Consider the following 21,451-nt stretch of genomic DNA (forward strand, 5'->3'; position numbering starts at 1 on the left):
ACCCCTGAAGAAAAATAAAACTGAACCCATGAAGAAAAATAAAACTGAACCCCTGAAGAAAAATAAAACTGAACCCCTGAAGAAAAATAACACTGAACCCCTGAAGAAAAATAACACTGAACCCCTGAAGAAAAATAAAACTGATACCCCTGAAGAAAAATAAAACTGAACCCATGAAGAAAAATAACACTGAACCCCTGAAGAAAAATAAAACTGAACCCATGAAGAAAAATAAAACTGAAACACTTAAGAAAAATAAAACTGAACCCCTGAAGAAAAATAACACTGAACCCCTGAAGAAAAATAAAACTGAACCCCTGAAGAAAAATAAAACTGAAACACTTAAGAAAAATAAAACTGAACCCCTGAAGAAAAATAACACTAAACCCCTGAAGAAAAATAAAACTGAACCCCTGAAGAAAAATAAAACTGAACCCCTGAAGAAAAATAAAACTGAACCCCTGAAGAAAAATAAAACTGAACCCCTGAAGAAAAATAAAACTGAACCCCTGAAGAAAAATAAAACTGAACCCCTGAAGAAAAATAACACTGAACCCCTGAAGCAAAATAACACTGAACCCCTGAAGAAAAATAAAACTGAACCCCTGAAGCAAAATAAAACTGAACCCCTGAAGAAAAATAAAACTGAACCCCTGAAGAAAAATAAAACTGAACCCCTGAAGAAAAATAACACTGAACCCCTGAAGAAAAATAAAACTGAACCCCTGAAGAAAAATAAAACTGAACCCCTGAAGAAAAATAAAACTGAACCTCTGAAGAAAAATAAAACTGAACCCCTGAAGAAAAATAACACTGAACTCCTGAAGAAAAATAAAACTGAACCTCTGAAGAAAAATAACACTGAACTCCTGAAGAAAAATAAAACTGAACCCCTGAAGCAAAATAACACTGAACCCCTGAAGAAAAATAAAACTGAACCTCTGAAGAAAAATAAAACTGAACCCCTGAAGCAAAATAAAACTGAACCACTGAAGAAAAATAAAACTGAACCTCTGAAGAAAAATAACACTGAACTCCTGAAGAAAAATAAAACTGAACCTCTGAAGAAAAATAAAACTGAACCTCTGAAGAAAAATAACACTGAACTCCTGAAGAAAAATAACACTGAACCCCTGAAGCAAAATAACACTGAACCCCTGAAGAAAAATAAAACTGAACCCATGAAGAAAAATAACACTGAACCCCTGAAGAAAAATAAAACTGAACCCCTGAAGAAAAATAAAACTGAACCCCTGAAGAAAAATAAAACTGAACCCCTGAAGAAAAATAACACTGAACCCCTGAAGAAAAATAAAACTGAACCTCTGAAGCAAAATAACACTGAACCCCTGAAGAAAAATAAAACTGAACCCCTGATGCAAAATAAAACTGAACCTCTGAAGAAAAATAAAACTGAACCTCTGAAGAAAAATAACACTGAACCCCTGAAGCAAAATAACACTGAACCCCTGAAGAAAAATAAAACTGAACCTCTGAAGAAAAATAAAACTGAACCCCTGAAGAAAAATAAAACTGAACCCCTGAAGCAAAATAACACTGAACCCCTGAAGAAAAATAAAACTGAACCCATGAAGAAAAATAACACTGAACCCCTGAAGAAAAATAAAACTGAACCCCTGAAGCAAAATAAAACTGAACCCCTGAAGCAAAATAAAACTGAACCCATGAAGAAAAATAACACTGAAGCCCTGAAGAAAAATAAAACTGAACCCCTGAAGAAAAATAAAACTGAACCCCTGAAGAAAAATAACACTGAACCCCTGAAGAAAAATAAAACTGAACCTCTGAAGAAAAATAAAACTGAACCCCTGAAGAAAAATAAAACTGAACCCCTGAAGAAAAATAACACTGAACCCCTGAAGAAAAATAAAACTGAACCCCTGAAGAAAAATAAAACTGAACCCCTGAAGAAAAATAACACTGAACCCCTGAAGAAAAATAAAACTGAACCCCTGAAGAAAAATAAAACTGAACCCCTGAAGAAAAATAACACTGAACCCCTGAAGAAAAATAAAACTGAACCCCTGAAGAAAAATAAAACTGAACCCATGAAGAAAAATAACACTGAACCCCTGAAGAAAAATAAAACTGAACCCCTGAAGAAAAATAAAACTGAACCCCTGAAGAAAAATAAAACTGAACCCATGAAGAAAAATAACACTGAACCCCTGAAGAAAAATAAAACTGAACCCCTGAAGAAAAATAAAACTGAACCCCTGAAGAAAAATAACACTGAACCCCTGAAGAAAAATAAAACTGAACCCATGAAGAAAAATAACACTGAACCCCTGAAGAAAAATAAAACTGAACCCCTGAAGAAAAATAACACTGAACCCCTGAAGAAAAATAAAACTGAACCCCTGAAGAAAAATAACACTGAACACCTGAAGAAAAATAAAACTGAACCCATGAAGAAAAATAACACTGAACTCCTGAAGAAAAATAACACTGAACCCCTGAAGAAAAATAACAATGAACCTCTGAAGAAAAATAACACTGAACCACTGAAAAAAATAAAAATGAACCCCTGAAGAAAAATAAAACTGAACCCCTGAAGAAAAATAACACTGAACCCCTGAAGAATAATAAAACTTAACCCAGGAAGAAAAATAACACTGAACCCCTGAAGAAAAATAACACTGAACCCCTGAAGAAAAATAACAATGAACCTCTGAAGAAAAATAACACTGAACCCATGAAGAAAAATAACACTGAACCTATGAAGAAAAATAACACCGAACCCCTGAAGAAAAATAAAACTTAACACAGGAAGAAAAATAACACTGAACCCCTGAAGCAAAATAAAACTGAACCCATGAAGAAAAATAAAACTGAACCCCTGAAGAAAAATAAAACTGAACCCCTGAAGAAAAATAACACTGAACCCCTGAAGAAAAATAACACTGAACCCCTGAAGAAAAATAACACTGAACCCCTGAAGAAAAATAACACTGAACCCAGGAAGAAAAATAACACTGAACCCATGAAGAAAAATAAAACCGAACCCCTGAATAAAAATAAAACTGAACCCAGGAAGAAAAATAAAACTGAACCCCTGAAGAAAAATAACACTGAACCTTTGAAGAAAAATAACACTGAACCCCTGAAGAAAAATAACACTGAACCCCTGAAGAAAAATAACACTGAACCCCTGAAGGAAAATAACACTGAACCCCTGAAGGAAAATAACACTGAACCCCTGAAGAAAAATAAAACTGAACCCCTGAAGAAAAATAAAACTGAACCCCTGAAGCAAAATAAAACAAACCCCTCAAGAAAAATAAAACTGAACCCCTGAAGAAAAATAAAACTGAACACCTGAAGAAAAATAAAACTGAACCCCTGAAGAAAAATAAAACTGAACCCCTGAAGAAAAATAAAACTGAACCCCTGAAGAAAAATGAAACTGAACCCATGAAGAAAAATAAAACTGAACCCCTGAAGAAAAATAACACTGAACCCCTGAAGAAAAATAAAACTGAACCCCTGAAGAAAAATAACACTGAACCCCTTAAGAAAAATAACACTGAACCCCTGAAGAAAAATAACACTGATCCCATGAAGAAAAATAACACTGAACCCCTGAAGAAAAATAACACTGAACCCCTGAAGCAAAATAAAACAAACCCCTCAAGAAAAATAAAACTGAACCCCTGAAGAAAAATAAAACTGAACACCTGAAGAAAAATAAAACTGAACCCCTGAAGAAAAATAAAACTGAACCCCTGAAGAAAAATAAAACTGAACCCCTGAAGAAAAATGAAACTGAACCCCTGAAGAAAAATAAAACTGAACCCCTGAAGAAAAATAACACTGAACCCCTGAAGAAAAATAAAACTGAACCCCTGAAGAAAAATAACACTGAACCCCTGAAGAAAAATAACACTGAACCCCTGAAGAAAAATAACACTGAACCCCTGAAGAAAAATAAAACTGAACCCCTGAAGAAAAATAACACTGAACTCCTGAAGAAAAATAAAACTGAATCCCTGAAGAAAAATAAAACTGAACCCCTGAAGAAAAATAAAACTGAACCCCTGAAGAAAAATAAAACTGAACCCCTGAAGAAAAATAAAACTGAACCCCTGAAGAAAATTAAAACTGAACACCTGAAGCAAAATAAAACTGAACCCCTGAAGAAAATTAAAACTGAACCCCTGAAAAAAATAAAACTGAACCCCTTAAGCAAAATAAAACTGAACCCCTAAAGCAAAATAAAACAAACCCATGAAGAAAAATAAAACTGAAACACTGAAGAAAAATAAAACTGTACCCCTGAAGCAAAATAACACTGAACCCATGAAGAAAAATAAAACTAAACCCCTGAAGAAAAATAAAACTGAACCCCTGAAAAAAATAAAACTGAACCCCTTAAGCAAAATAAAACTGAACCCCTAAAGCAAAATAACACTGAACCCCTGAAGAAAAATAAAACTGAACCCCTGAAGAAAAATAACACTGAACCTCTGAAGAAAAATAACACTGAACCCCTGAAGAAAAATAAAACTGAACCCCTGAAGCAAAATAAAACTGAACCCCTGAAGAAAAATAACACTGAAACCCTGAAGAAAAATAACACTGAACCCCTGAAGAAAAATAAAACTGAACCCATGAAGAAAAATAAAACTGAACCTCTGAAGAAAAATAACACTGAAACCCTGAAGAAAAATAAAACTGAACCCCTGAAGAAAAATAACACTGAAACCCTGAAGAAAAATAACACTGAACCCCTGAAGAAAAATAACTCTGAACCACTGAAAAAAATAAAACTGAACCCCTGAAGAAAAATAAAACTGAACCCATGAAGAAAAATAACACTGAACCTATGAAGAAAAACAAATCCGAAACCCTGAAGAAAAATAACTCTGAACCCCTGAAAAAAAATAAAACTGAACCCCTGAAGAAAATTAAAACTGAAACCCTGAAGAAAAATAACACTGAACCCCTGAAAAAAAAATAAAACTGAACCCCTGAAGCAAAATAAAACTGAACCCCTGAAGCAAAATAAAAATGAACCCCTGAAGAAAAATAACACTGTACCCCTGAAGAAAAATAACACTGAACCCCTGAAGAAAAATAACACTGAACCCCTGAAGAAAAATAAAACTGAACCCATGAAGAAAAATAACACTGAACCCATGAAGAAAAATAACACTGAACCCCTGAAGAAAAATAACACTGAACACCTGAAGAAAAATAAAACTGAACCCCTGAAGAAAAATAAAACTGAACCCATGAAGAAAAATAACACTGAACCCCTGAAGAAAAATAACACTGAACCCCTGAAAAAAAATAAAACTGAACCCCTGAAGAAAATTAAAACTGAACCCCTGAAGAAAAATAAAAATGAACCCCTGAGGAAAAATAAAACTGAACCCCTGAAGCAAAATAACACTGAACCCCTGAAGAAAAATAAAACTGAACCCCTGAAGAAAAATAACACTGAACCCCTGAAGCAAAATAAAACTGTACCCCTGAAGAAAAATAACACTGAACCACTGAAAAAAATAAAACTGAACCCCTGAAGAAAAATAAAACTGAACCCATGAAGAAAAATAACACTGAACCTCAGAAGAAAAATAAAACTGAAACCATGAAGAAAAATAACACTGAACCTATGAAGAAAAACAAATCCGAAACCCTGAAGAAAAATAACACTGAACCCCTGAAAAAAAATAAAACTGAACCCCTGAAGAAAATTAAAACTGAACCCCTGAAGAAAAATAAAATTGAACCCCTGAAGAAAAATAAAACTGAACCCCTGAAGAAAAATAACACTGAACCCCTGAAGAAAATTAAAACTGAACCCCTAAAGCAAAATAACACTGAACCCATGAAGAAAAATAAAACTGAAACACTGAAGAAAAATAAAACTGAACCCCTGAAGAAAATTAAAACTGAACCCCTGAAGCAAAATAACACTGAACCCCTGAAGAAAAATAAAACTGAACCCCTGAAGAAAAATAACACTGAACCCCTGAAGAAAAATAAAACTGAACCCCTAAAGCAAAATAACACTGAACCCATGAAGAAAAATAAAACTGAAACACTGAAGAAAAATAAAACTGAACCCCTGAAGAAAAATAACACTGAACCCCTGAAGAAAAATAAAACTGAACCCCTGAAGAAAAATAAAACTGAACCACTGAAAAAAATAAAACTGAACCCCTGAAGGAAAATAAAACTGAACCCCTGAAGAAAAATAAAACTTAACCCAGGAAGAAAAATAACACTGAACACCTGAAGAAAAATAACACTGAACCTCTGAAGAAAAATAACACTGAACCCCTGAAGAAAAATAAAACTGATCCCCTGAAGAAAAATAAAACTGAACCCATGAAGAAAAATAAAACTGAACCCGTGAAGAAAAATAAAACTGAACCCCCTGAAGCAAAATAAAACTGAACCCCCTGAAGCAAAATAAAATTGAACCCCTGAAGCAAAATAAAACTGAACCCCTGAAGCAAAATAACACTGAACCTCTGAAGAAAAATAACACTGAACCTCTGAAGAAAAATAACACTGAACCTCTGAAGAAAAATAACACTGAACCCATGAAGAAAAATAACATTAAACCTCAGAAGAAAAATAAAACTGAACACCTGAAGAAAATAACACTGAACCTATGAAGAAAAATAACACTGAACCTCTGAAGAAAAATAACACTGAACCCATGAAGAAAAATAACACTGAACCTCAGAAGAAAAATAAAACTGAACCCCTGAAGAAAAATAACACTGAACCTCTGAAGAAAAATAAAACTTAACCCAGGAAGAAAAATAACACTGAACCCCTGAAGAAAATTAACACTGAACTTATGAAGAAAAATAACACTGAACCTCTGAAGAAAAATAACACTGAACTTATGAAGAAAAATAACACTGAACCTCAGAAGAAAAATAAAACTGAACCCATGAAGAAAAATAACACTGAACCCCTGAAGAAAAATAACACTGAACCCCTGAAGCAAAATAAAACTGAACCCCTGAAGAAAAATAAAACTGAATCCCTGAAGAAAAATAAAACTGAACCACTGAAAAAAATAAAACTGAACCCCTGAAGGAAAATAAAACTGAACCCCTGAAGAAAAATAAAACTTAACCCAGGAAGAAAAATAACACTGAACCCCTGAAGAAAAATAACACTGAACCTCTGAAGAAAAATAACACTGAACCCCTGAAGAAAAATAAAACTGATCCCCTGAAGAAAAATAAAACTGAACCCATGAAGAAAAATAAAACTGAACCCGTGAAGAAAAATAAAACTGAACCCCTGAAGCAAAATAACACTGAACCCCTGAAGAAAAATAAAACTGAACCCCTGAAGAAAAATAAAACTGAACCCCTGAAGCAAAATAAAACTGAAACCCTGAAGAAAAATAAAACTGAACCCCTGAAGAAAAATAAATCCGAAACCCTGAAGAAAAATAACACTGAACCCCTGAAGCAAAATAAAACTGAACCCCTGAAGCAAAATAACACTGAACCCCTGAAGCAAAATAAAACTGAACCCCTGAAGCAAAATAACACTGAAATCCTGAAGAAAAATAACACTGAACCCCTGAAGAAAAATAACACTCAACCCCTGAAGCAAAATAAAACTGAACCCCTGAAGCAAAATAACACTGAACCCCTGAAGAAAAATAAAAATGAACCCCTGAAGCAAAATAAAACTGAACCCCTGAAGAAAAATAAAACTGAATCCCTGAAGCAAAATTACACTGAACCCCGGAAGCAAAATAAAACTGAACCCCGGAAGCAAAATAACACTGAACCCCTGAAGCAAAATAACACTGAACCCCTGAAGAAAAAAAACACTGAACCCCTGAAGAAAAATAACACTGAACCCCTGAAGAAAAATAACACTCAACCCCTGAAGCAAAATAAAACTGAACCCCGGAAGCAAAATAACACTGAACCCCTGAAGCAAAATAACACTGAATCCCTGAAGCAAAATAACACTGAACCCCTGAAGAAAAATAAAACTGAACCCCTGAAGAAAAATAAATCTGAACCCCTGAAGCAAAATAAAACTGAACCCCTGAAGAAAAATAAAACTGAACCCCTGAAGCAAAATAAAACTGAACCCCTGAAGCAAAATAAAACTGAACCCCTGAAGAAAAATAACACTGAACCCCTGAAGAAAAATAACACTGAACCCCTGAAGAAAAATAAAACTGAACCCATGAAGAAAAATAAAACTGAACCCCTGAAGCAAAATAAAACTGAACCCCTGAAGCAAAATAAAACTGAACCCCTGAAGAAAAATAACACTGAACCCCTGAAGAAAAATAACACTGAACCCCTGAAGAAAAATAACACTGAACCTCAGAAGAAAAATAAAACTGAACCCCTGAAGAAAAATAACACTGAACCTCTGAAGAAAAATAAAACTTAACCCAGGAAGAAAAATAACACTGAACCCCTGAAGAAAATTAACACTGAACTTATGAAGAAAAATAACACTGAACCTCTGAAGAAAAATAACACTGAACTTATGAAGAAAAATAACACTGAACCTCAGAAGAAAAATAAAACTGAACCCATGAAGAAAAATAACACTGAACCCCTGAAGAAAAATAACACTGAACCCCTGAAGCAAAATAAAACTGAACCCCTGAAGAAAAATAAAACTGAATCCCTGAAGAAAAATAAAACTGAACCACTGAAAAAAATAAAACTGAACCCCTGAAGGAAAATAAAACTGAACCCCTGAAGAAAAATAAAACTTAACCCAGGAAGAAAAATAACACTGAACCCCTGAAGAAAAATAACACTGAACCTCTGAAGAAAAATAACACTGAACCCCTGAAGAAAAATAAAACTGATCCCCTGAAGAAAAATAAAACTGAACCCATGAAGAAAAATAAAACTGAACCCGTGAAGAAAAATAAAACTGAACCCCTGAAGCAAAATAACACTGAACCCCTGAAGAAAAATAAAACTGAACCCCTGAAGAAAAATAAAACTGAACCCCTGAAGCAAAATAAAACTGAAACCCTGAAGAAAAATAAAACTGAACCCCTGAAGAAAAATAAATCCGAAACCCTGAAGAAAAATAACACTGAACCCCTGAAGCAAAATAAAACTGAACCCCTGAAGCAAAATAACACTGAACCCCTGAAGCAAAATAAAACTGAACCCCTGAAGCAAAATAACACTGAAATCCTGAAGAAAAATAACACTGAACCCCTGAAGAAAAATAACACTCAACCCCTGAAGCAAAATAAAACTGAACCCCTGAAGCAAAATAACACTGAACCCCTGAAGAAAAATAAAAATGAACCCCTGAAGCAAAATAAAACTGAACCCCTGAAGAAAAATAAAACTGAATCCCTGAAGCAAAATTACACTGAACCCCGGAAGCAAAATAAAACTGAACCCCGGAAGCAAAATAACACTGAACCCCTGAAGCAAAATAACACTGAACCCCTGAAGAAAAATAACACTGAACCCCTGAAGAAAAATAACACTGAACCCCTGAAGAAAAATAACACTCAACCCCTGAAGCAAAATAAAACTGAACCCCGGAAGCAAAATAACACTGAACCCCTGAAGCAAAATAACACTGAATCCCTGAAGCAAAATAACACTGAACCCCTGAAGAAAAATAAAACTGAACCCCTGAAGAAAAATAAATCTGAACCCCTGAAGCAAAATAAAACTGAACCCCTGAAGAAAAATAAAACTGAACCCCTGAAGCAAAATAAAACTGAACCCCTGAAGCAAAATAAAACTGAACCCCTGAAGAAAAATAACACTGAACCCCTGAAGAAAAATAACACTGAACCCCTGAAGAAAAATAAAACTGAACCCATGAAGAAAAATAAAACTGAACCCCTGAAGCAAAATAAAACTGAACCCCTGAAGCAAAATAAAACTGAACCCCTGAAGAAAAATAACACTGAACCCCTGAAGAAAAATAACACTGAACCCCTGAAGAAAAATAAAACTGAACCCATGAAGAAAAATAAAACTGAACCCCTGAAGAAAAATAAAACTGAACCCCTGAAGCATAATAAAACTGAACCCCTGAAGAAAAATAAAACTGAACCCCTGAAGAAAAATAACACTGAACCTCTGAAGAAAAATAACACTGAACCCATGAAGTAAAAAAACACTGAACCTCAGAAGAAAAATATCAATGAACACCTGAAGAAAAATAACACTGAACACATGAAGAAAAATAACACTGAACCTCAGAAGAAAAATAAAACTGAACACCTGAAGAAAAATAACACTGAACCTCTGAAGAAAAATAACACTGAACCTATGAAGAAAAATAACACCGAACCCCTGAAGAAAAATAAAACTTAACCCAGGAAGAAAAATAACACTGAACCCCTGAAGCAAAATAAAACTGAACCCATGAAGAAAAATAAAACTGAACCCCTGAAGAAAAATAAAACTGAACCCCTGAAGAAAAATAAAACTGAACCTCTGAAGCAAAATAACACTGAACCCCTGAAGAAAAATAAAACTGAACCCCTGAAGAAAAATAAAACTTAACCCAGGAAGAAAAATAACACTGAACCCCTGAAGCAAAATAAAACTGAACCCATGAAGAAAAATAAAACTGAACCCCTGAAGAAAAATAAAACTGAACCCCTGAAGCAAAATAAAACTGAACCCCGGAAGCAAAATAACACTGAACCCCTGAAGAAAAATAACACTGAACCCCTGAAGCAAAATAAAACTGAACCCCGGAAGCAAAATAACACTGAACCCCTGAAGCAAAATAACACTGAACCCCTGAAGAAAAATAACACTGAATCCCTGAAGCAAAATAAAACTGAACCCCCTGAAGCAAAATAAAATTGAACCCCTGAAGCAAAATAAAACTGAACCCCTGAAGCAAAATAACACTGAACCTCTGAAGAAAAATAACACTGAACCTCTGAAGAAAAATAACACTGAACCTCTGAAGAAAAATAACACTGAACCCATGAAGAAAAATAACATTAAACCTCAGAAGAAAAATAAAACTGAACACCTGAAGAAAATAACACTGAACCTATGAAGAAAAATAACACTGAACCTCAGAAGAAAAATAAAACTGAACCCCTGAAGAAAAATAACACTGAACCTCTGAAGAAAAATAAAACTTAACCCAGGAAGAAAAATAACACTGAACCCCTGAAGAAAATTAACACTGAACTTATGAAGAAAAATAACACTGAACCTCTGAAGAAAAATAACACTGAACTTATGAAGAAAAATAACACTGAACCTCAGAAGAAAAATAAAACTGAACCCATGAAGAAAAATAACACTGAACCCCTGAAGAAAAATAACACTGAACCCCTGAAGCAAAATAAAACTGAACCCCTGAAGAAAAATAAAACTGAATCCCTGAAGAAAAATAAAACTGAACCACTGAAAAAAATAAAACTGAACCCCTGAAGGAAAATAAAACTGAACCCCTGAAGAAAAATAAAACTTAACCCAGGAAGAAAAATAACACTGAACCCCTGAAGAAAAATAACACTGAACCTCTGAAGAAAAATAACACTGAACCCCTGAAGAAAAATAAAACTGATCCCCTGAAGAAAAATAAAACTGAACCCATGAAGAAAAATAAAACTGAACCCGTGAAGAAAAATAAAACTGAACCCCTGAAGCAAAATAACACTGAACCCCTGAAGAAAAATAAAACTGAACCCCTGAAGAAAAATAAAACTGAACCCCTGAAGCAAAATAAAACTGAAACCCTGAAGAAAAATAAAACTGAACCCCTGAAGAAAAATAAATCCGAAACCCTGAAGAAAAATAACACTGAACCCCTGAAGCAAAATAAAACTGAACCCCTGAAGCAAAATAACACTGAACCCCTGAAGCAAAATAAAACTGAACCCCTGAAGCAAAATAACACTGAAATCCTGAAGAAAAATAACACTGAACCCCTGAAGAAAAATAACACTCAACCCCTGAAGCAAAATAAAACTGAACCCCTGAAGCAAAATAACACTGAACCCCTGAAGAAAAATAAAAATGAACCCCTGAAGCAAAATAAAACTGAACCCCTGAAGAAAAATAAAACTGAATCCCTGAAGCAAAATTACACTGAACCCCGGAAGCAAAATAAAACTGAACCCCGGAAGCAAAATAACACTGAACCCCTGAAGCAAAATAACACTGAACCCCTGAAGAAAAAAAACACTGAACCCCTGAAGAAAAATAACACTGAACCCCTGAAGAAAAATAACACTCAACCCCTGAAGCAAAATAAAACTGAACCCCGGAAGCAAAATAACACTGAACCCCTGAAGCAAAATAACACTGAATCCCTGAAGCAAAATAACACTGAACCCCTGAAGAAAAATAAAACTGAACCCCTGAAGAAAAATAAATCTGAACCCCTGAAGCAAAATAAAACTGAACCCCTGAAGAAAAATAAAACTGAACCCCTGAAGCAAAATAAAACTGAACCCCTGAAGCAAAATAAAACTGAACCCCTGAAGAAAAATAACACTGAACCCCTGAAGAAAAATAACACTGAACCCCTGAAGAAAAATAAAACTGAACCCATGAAGAAAAATAAAACTGAACCCCTGAAGCAAAATAAAACTGAACCCCTGAAGCAAAATAAAACTGAACCCCTGAAGAAAAATAACACTGAACCCCTGAAGAAAAATAACACTGAACCCCTGAAGAAAAATAAAACTGAACCCATGAAGAAAAATAAAACTGAACCCCTGAAGAAAAATAAAACTGAACCCCTGAAGCATAATAAAACTGAACCCCTGAAGAAAAATAAAACTGAACCCCTGAAGAAAAATAACACTGAACCTCTGAAGAAAAATAACACTGAACCCATGAAGTAAAAAAACACTGAACCTCAGAAGAAAAATATCAATGAACACCTGAAGAAAAATAACACTGAACACATGAAGAAAAATAACACTGAACCTCAGAAGAAAAATAAAACTGAACACCTGAAGAAAAATAACACTGAACCTCTGAAGAAAAATAACACTGAACCTATGAAGAAAAATAACACCGAACCCCTGAAGAAAAATAAAACTTAACCCAGGAAGAAAAATAACACTGAACCCCTGAAGCAAAATAAAACTGAACCCATGAAGAAAAATAACACCGAACCCCTGAAGAAAAATAAAACTTAACCCAGGAAGAAAAATAACACTGAACCCCTGAAGCAAAATAACACTGAACCCCTGAAGAAAAATAAAACTGAACCCCTGAAGAAAAATAAAACTGAACCTCTGAAGCAAAATAACACTGAACCCCTGAAGAAAAATAAAACTGAACCCCTGAAGAAAAATAAAACTTAACCCAGGAAGAAAAATAACACTGAACCCCTGAAGCAAAATAAAACTGAACCCATGAAGAAAAATAAAACTGAACCCCTGAAGAAAAATAAAACTGAACCCCTGAAGCAAAATAAAACTGAACCCCGGAAGCAAAATAACACTGAACCCCTGAAGAAAAATAACACTGAACCCCTGAAGCAAAATAAAACTGAACCCCGGAAGCAAAATAACACTGAACCCCTGAAGCAAAATAACACTGAACCCCTGAAGAAAAATAACACTGAATCCCTGAAGCAAAATAAAATTGAACCCCTGAAGCAAAATAAAACTGAACCCCTGAAGCAAAATAACACTGAACCTCTGAAGAAAAATAACACTGAACCTCTGAAGAAAAATAACACTGAACCTCTGAAGAAAAATAACACTGAACCCATGAAGAAAAATAACATTAAACCTCAGAAGAAAAATAAAACTGAACACCTGAAGAAAATAACACTGAACCTATGAAGAAAAATAACACTGAACCTCTGAAGAAAAATAACACTGAACCCATGAAGAAAAATAACACTGAACCTCAGAAGAAAAATAAAACTGAACCCCTGAAGAAAAATAACACTGAACCTCTGAAGAAAAATAAAACTTAACCCAGGAAGAAAAATAACACTGAACCCCTGAAGAAAATTAACACTGAACTTATGAAGAAAAATAACACTGAACCTCTGAAGAAAAATAACACTGAACTTATGAAGAAAAATAACACTGAACCTCAGAAGAAAAATAAAACTGAACCCATGAAGAAAAATAACACTGAACCCCTGAAGAAAAATAACACTGAACCCCTGAAGCAAAATAAAACTGAACCCCTGAAGAAAAATAAAACTGAATCCCTGAAGAAAAATAAAACTGAACCACTGAAAAAAATAAAACTGAACCCCTGAAGGAAAATAAAACTGAACCCCTGAAGAAAAATAAAACTTAACCCAGGAAGAAAAATAACACTGAACCCCTGAAGAAAAATAACACTGAACCTCTGAAGAAAAATAACACTGAACCCCTGAAGAAAAATAAAACTGATCCCCTGAAGAAAAATAAAACTGAACCCATGAAGAAAAATAAAACTGAACCCGTGAAGAAAAATAAAACTGAACCCCTGAAGCAAAATAACACTGAACCCCTGAAGAAAAATAAAACTGAACCCCTGAAGCAAAATAAAACTGAAACCCTGAAGAAAAATAAAACTGAACCCCTGAAGAAAAATAAATCCGAAACCCTGAAGAAAAATAACACTGAACCCCTGAAGCAAAATAAAACTGAACCCCTGAAGCAAAATAACACTGAACCCCTGAAGCAAAATAAAACTGAACCCCTGAAGCAAAATAACACTGAAATCCTGAAGAAAAATAACACTGAACCCCTGAAGAAAAATAACACTCAACCCCTGAAGCAAAATAAAACTGAACCCCTGAAGCAAAATAACACTGAACCCCTGAAGAAAAATAAAAATGAACCCCTGAAGCAAAATAAAACTGAACCCCTGAAGAAAAATAAAACTGAATCCCTGAAGCAAAATTACACTGAACCCCGGAAGCAAAATAAAACTGAACCCCGGAAGCAAAATAACACTGAACCCCTGAAGCAAAATAACACTGAACCCCTGAAGAAAAAAAACACTGAACCCCTGAAGAAAAATAACACTCAACCCCTGAAGCAAAATAAAACTGAACCCCGGAAGCAAAATAACACTGAACCCCTGAAGCAAAATAACACTGAATCCCTGAAGCAAAATAACACTGAACCCCTGAAGAAAAATAAAACTGAACCCCTGAAGAAAAATAAATCTGAACCCCTGAAGCAAAATAAAACTGAACCCCTGAAGAAAAATAAAACTGAACCCCTGAAGCAAAAATAAAACTGAACCCCTGAAGCAAAATAAAACTGAACCCCTGAAGAAAAATAACACTGAACCCCTGAAGAAAAATAACACTGAACCCCTGAAGAAAAATAAAACTGAACCCATGAAGAAAAATAAAACTGAACCCCTGAAGCAAAATAAAACTGAACCCCTGAAGCAAAATAAAACTGAACCCCTGAAGAAAAATAACACTGAACCCCTGAAGAAAAATAACACTGAACCCCTGAAGAAAAATAAAACTGAACCCATGAAGAAAAATAAAACTGAACCCCTGAAGAAAAATAAAACTGAACCCCTGAAGCATAATAAAACTGAACCCCTGAAGAAAAATAACACTGAACCCCTGAAGAAAAATAACACTGAACCCCTGAAGAAAAATAAAACTGAACCCATGAAGAAAAATAAAACTGAACCCCTGAAGAAAAATAAAACTGAACCCCTGAAGAAAAATAACACTGAACCTCTGAAGAAAAATAACACTGAACCCATGAAGTAAAAAAACACTGAACCTCAGAAGAAAAATATCAATGAACACCTGAAGAAAAATAACACTGAACACATGAAGAAAAATAACACTGAACCTCAGAAGAAAAATAAAACTGAACACCTGAAGAAAAATAACACTGAACCTCTGAAGAAAAATAACACTGAACCTATGAAGAAAAATAACACCGAACCCCTGAAGAAAAATAAAACTTAACCCAGGAAGAAAAATAACACTGAACCCCTGAAGCAAAATAAAACTGAACCCATGAAGAAAAATAAAACTGAACCCCTGAAGAAAAATAAAACTGAACCCCTGAAGAAAAATAAAACTGAACCTCTGAAGCAAAATAACACTGAACCCCTGAAGAAAAATAAAACTGAACCCCTGAAGAAAAATAAAACTTAACCCAGGAAGAAAAATAACACTGAACCCCTGAAGCAAAATAAAACTGAACCCATGAAGAAAAATAAAACTGAACCCCTGAAGAAAAATAAAACTGAACCCCTGAAGCAAAATAAAACTGAACCCCGGAAGCAAAATAACACTGAACCCCTGAAGAAAAATAACACTGAACCCCTGAAGCAAAATAAAACTGAACCCCGGAAGCAAAATAACACTGAACCCCTGAAGCAAAATAACACTGAACCCCTGAAGAAAAATAACACTGAATCCCTGAAGCAAAATAACACTGAACCCCTGAAGAAAAATAACACTGAATCCCTGAAGCAAAATAACACTGAACCCCTGAAGAAAAATAAAACTGAACTCCTGAAGAAAAATAACACTGAACCCCTGAAGAAAAATAACACTGAACCCCTGAAGAAAAATAACACTGAATCCCTGAAGCAAAATAACACTGAACCCCTGAAGAAAAATAAAACTGAACTCCTGAAGAAAAATAAAACTGAACCCCTGAAGCAAAATAAAACTGAACCCCTGAAGAAAAATAAAACTGAACCCCTGAAGCAAAATAAAACTGAAACCCTGAAGAAAAATAAAACTGAACCCCTGAAGCATAATAAAACTGAACCCCTGAAGAAAAATAAAACTGAACCCCTGAAGAAAAATAACACTGAACCCCTGAAGAAAAATAACACTGAACCTCTGAAGAAAAATAACACTGAACCCATGAAGAAAAAAAACACTGAACCTCAGACGAAAAATAACACTGAACACCTGAAGAAAAATAACACTGAACCCATGAAGAAAAATAACACTGAACCTCAGAAGAAAAATAACACTGAACCCCTGAAGAAAAATAACACTGAACCCCTGAAGAAAAATAAAACTGAACCCCTGAAGAAAAATAAAACTGAACCCCTGAAGAAAAATACAACTGAACCCCTGAAGCAAAATAAAACTGAACCTCTGAAGAAAAATAACACTGAACCTCTGAAGAAAAATAACACTGAACCAATGAAGAAAAAAAACACTGAACCTCAGAAGAAAAATAACACTGAACCTATGAAGAAAAATAAAACTTAACCCAGGAAGAAAAATAACACTGAACCCCTGAAGAAAAATGAAACTGAACCCAGGAAGAAAAATAACACTGAACCCCTGAAGAAAAATAAAACTTAACCCATGAAGAAAAAAAACACTGAACCTCAGACGAAAAATAACACTGAACACCTGAAGAAAAATAACACTGAACCCATGAAGAAAAATAACACTGAACCTCAGAAGAAAAATAACACTGAACCCCTGAAGAAAAATAACACTGAACCCCTGAAGAAAAATAAAACTGAACCCCTGAAGAAAAATAAAACTGAACCCCTGAAGAAAAATAAAACTGAACCCCTGAAGCAAAATAACACTGAACCACTGAAGAAAAATAACACTGAACCTCTGAAGAAAAATAACACTGAACCTCTGAAGAAAAATAACACTGAACCCATGAAGAAAAAAAACACTGAACCTCAGAAGAAAAATAACACTGAACACCTGAAGAAAAATAACACTGAACCTCTGAAGAAAAATAACACTGAACCTATGAAGAAAAATAAAACTTAACCCAGGAAGAAAAATAACACTGAACCCCTGAAGAAAAATAACACCGAACCTCTGAAGAAAAATAACACCGAACCCCTGAAGAAAAATAAAACTTAACCCAGGAAGAAAAATAACACTGAACCCCTGAAGCAAAATAAAACTGAACCCATGAAGCAAAATAAAACTGAACCCCTGAAGAAAAATAAAACTGAACCCCTGAAGAAAAATAACACTGTACCCCTGAAGAAAAATAAAACTGAACCACTGAAGAAAAATAACACTGTACCCCTGAAGAAAAATAAAACTGAACCCCTGAAGCAAAATAACACTGAACCCCTGAAGAAAAATAAAACTGAACCCCTGAAGCAAAATAAAACTGAACCCCTGAAGCAAAATAAAACTGAACCCCTGAAGAAAAATAACACTGAACCCCTGAAGAAAAATAAAACTGAACCCCTGAAGAAAAATAAAACTGAACCACTGAAGAAAAATAAAACTGAACCCCTGAAGCAAAATAAAACTGAACCCCTGAAGAAAAATAACACTGAACCCCTGAAGAAAAATAAAACTGAACCCCTGAAGCAAAATAAAACTGAACCCCTGAAGCAAAATAAAACTGAACCCCTGAAGCAAAATAACACTGAACCCCTGAAGAAAAATAAAACTGAACCCCTGAAGAAAAATAAAACTGAACCCCTGAAGCAAAATAAAACTGAATCCCTGAAGCAAAATAAAACTGAACCCCTGAAGCAAAATAACACTGAACCCCTGAAGAAAAATAACACTGTACCCCTGAAGAAAAATAACACTGATCCCATGAAGAAAAAAAACACTGAACCTCAGACGAAAAATAACACTGAACACCTGAAGAAAAATAACACTGAACCCATGAAGAAAAATAACACTGAACCTCAGAAGAAAAATAACACTGAACCCCTGAAGCAAAATAACACTGAACCCCTGAAGAAAAATAAAACTGAACCCCTGAAGAAAAATAAAACTGAACCCCTGAAGAAAAATAAAACTGAACCCCTGAAGCAAAATAAAACTGAACCCCTGAAGCAAAATAAAACTGAACCCCTGAAGCAAAATAACACTGAACCCCTGAAGAAAAATAACACTGTACCCCTGAAGAAAAATAACACTGAACCTCAGAAGAAAAATAACACTGAACCCCTGAAGAAAAATAACACTGAACCCCTGAAGAAAAATAAAACTGAACCCCTGAAGAAAAATAAAACTGAACCCCTGAAGAAAAATAAAACTGAACCCCTGAAGCAAAATAACACTGAACCCCTGAAGAAAAATAACACTGAACCTCTGAAGAAAAATAACACTGAACCCATGAAGAAAAATAAAACTGAACCCCTGAAAAAAAATAAAAATGAACCTCTGAAGCAAAATAAAACTGAACCCATGAAGAAAAATAAAACTGAACCCCTGAAGAAAAATAAGACCGAACCCCTGAAGAAAAATAACACTGAACCCATGAAGAAAAATAAGACTGAACCCATGAAGAAAAATAACACTGAACCCATGAAGAAAAATAACACTGAACCCATGAAGAAAAATAACACTGAACCCATGAAGAAAAATAAAACTGAACCTCTGAAGAAAAATAACACTGAACCTCTGAAGAAAAATAAAACTGAACTCATGAAGAAAAATAACACTGAACCCATGAAGAAAAATAAAACTGAACCCCTGAAAAAAAATAAAACTGAACCTCTGAAGAAAAATAACACTGAACCCATGAAGAAAAATAAAACTGAACCTCTGAAGAAAAATAAAACTGAACCCAGGAAGAAAAATAACACTGAACCTCTGAAGAAAAATAAAACTGAACCTCTGAAGAAAAATAAAACTGAACCCCTGAAGAAAAATAATACTGAACCCATGAAGAAAAATAAAACTGAACCCATGAAGCAAAATAAAACTGAACCCATGAAGAAAAATAAAACTGAACCCCTGAAGAAAAATAACACTGAACCCATGAAGAAAAATAAAACTGAACCCATGAAGAAAAATAACACTGAACCCATGAAGCAAAATAAAACTGAACCTCTGTATAAAAATAAAACTGAACCCCTGAAGAAAAATAACACTGAACCCATGAAGCAAAATAAAACTGAACCCATGAAGAAAAATAAAACTGAACCCATGAAGAAAAATAAAACTGAACCCCTGAAGAAAAATAACACTGAACCCATGAATAAAAATAACACTGAACCCATGAAGAAAAACAACACTGAACCCATGAAGAAAAATAAAACTGAACCCCTGAAAAAAAATAAAACTGAACCCCTGAAAAAAAATAAAACTGAACCCTTGAAGAAAAATAAAACTGAACCCAGGAAGAAAAATAACACTGAACCTCTGAAGAAAAATAACACTGAACCCATGAAGAAAAATAAAACTGAACCCCTGAAGAAAAATAAAACTGAACCTATGAAGAAAAATAACACTGTACCCCTGAAGCAAAATAACACTGAACCTCTGAAGAAAAATAACACTGTACCCCTGAAGCAAAATAACACTGAACCCCTGAAGAAAAATAACACTGAACCTCTGAAGAAAAATAACACTGTACCCCTGAAGCAAAATAACACTGAACCCCTGAAGAAAAATAATACTGAACCCCTGAAGCAAAATAAAACTGAACCCATGAAGAAAAATAAAACTGAACCCCTGAAGAAAAATAACACTGAACCCCTGAAGAAAAATAACACTGAACCCATGAAGAAAAATAAAACCGAACCTAAGAAAAAAAATAACACCGAACCCAAGAAAAAAAACACTGAACACCAGAAGAAAAATAACACTGAACCCCTGAAGAAAAATAAAACTGAACCCCTGAAGAAAAATAAAACTGAACCCCTGAAGAAAAATAAAAATGAACCCCTGAAGAAAAATAAAACTGAACCACTGAAGAAAAATAAAACCGAACCAAAGAAGAAAAATAAAACTGAACCACTGAAGAAAAATAAAACCGAACCAAAGAAGAAAAATAAAACTGAACCCCTGAAGAAAAATAACACTGAGCCCATGAAGAAAAATAAAACCGAACCTAAGAAAAAAAATAACACCGAACCCAAGAAAAAAAACACTGAACACCAGAAGAAAAATAACACTGAACCCCTGAAGAAAAATAACACTGAACCCCTGAAGAAAAATAAAACTGAACCCCTGAAGAAAAATAAAACTGAACCCCTGAAGAAAAATAAAACTGAACCTCTGTATAAAAATAAAACTGAACCCCTGAAGAAAAATAACACTGAACCCAGGAAGAAAAATAAAACTGAACCCCTGAAGAAAAATAACACTGTACCCCTGAAGAAAAATAAAACTGAACACCTGAAGAAAAATAAAACTGAACCTCTGAAGAAAAATAACACTGAACCTCTGAAGAAAAATAAAACTGAACCCCTTAAGAAAAATAATACTGAACCCCTGAAGAAAAATAAAACTGAACCCCTGAAGAAAAATAATACTGAATCCCTGAAGAAAAATAAAACTGAACCCCTGAAGAAAAATAAAACTGAACCCCTGAAGAAAAATAAAACTGAACCTCTGTATAAAAATAAAACTGAACCCCTGAAGAAAAATAACACTGAACCCAGGAAGAAAAATAAAACTGAACCCCTGAAGAAAAATAAAACTGAACCTCTGAAGAAAAATAACACTGAACCTCTGAAGAAAAATAACACTGAACCCCTGAAGAAAAATAACACTGAACCCCTGAAGAAAAATAAAACTGAACCCCTGAAGA

General features: G+C 34.4%; 1 long non-coding RNA gene across 2 annotated transcripts; it reads right to left on the reverse strand.

Annotated features, from left to right (window-relative positions):
* Window positions 1–15,951: 15,951 nt before the first annotated feature.
* Window positions 15,952–20,823, reverse strand: LOC127439524 (uncharacterized). Of its 2 annotated transcripts, none has more exons than XR_007896951.1 (3): window positions 20,797–20,823; window positions 20,345–20,394; window positions 15,952–16,024 (listed from the first exon to the last, which is right to left on the reverse strand). It is a non-coding gene; the product is annotated as an uncharacterized LOC127439524 (long non-coding RNA). The 2 variants fall into 2 exon arrangements; XR_007896950.1 differs by lacking the exon at window positions 20,797–20,823 and adding an exon at window positions 20,488–20,514.
* Window positions 20,824–21,451: the final 628 nt, after the last annotated feature.

The sequence above is a fragment of the Myxocyprinus asiaticus genome, unplaced genomic scaffold, assembly GCF_019703515.2.
Source record: "Myxocyprinus asiaticus isolate MX2 ecotype Aquarium Trade unplaced genomic scaffold, UBuf_Myxa_2 HiC_scaffold_78, whole genome shotgun sequence".
NCBI classification, from domain to species: domain Eukaryota; kingdom Metazoa; phylum Chordata; class Actinopteri; order Cypriniformes; family Catostomidae; genus Myxocyprinus; species Myxocyprinus asiaticus.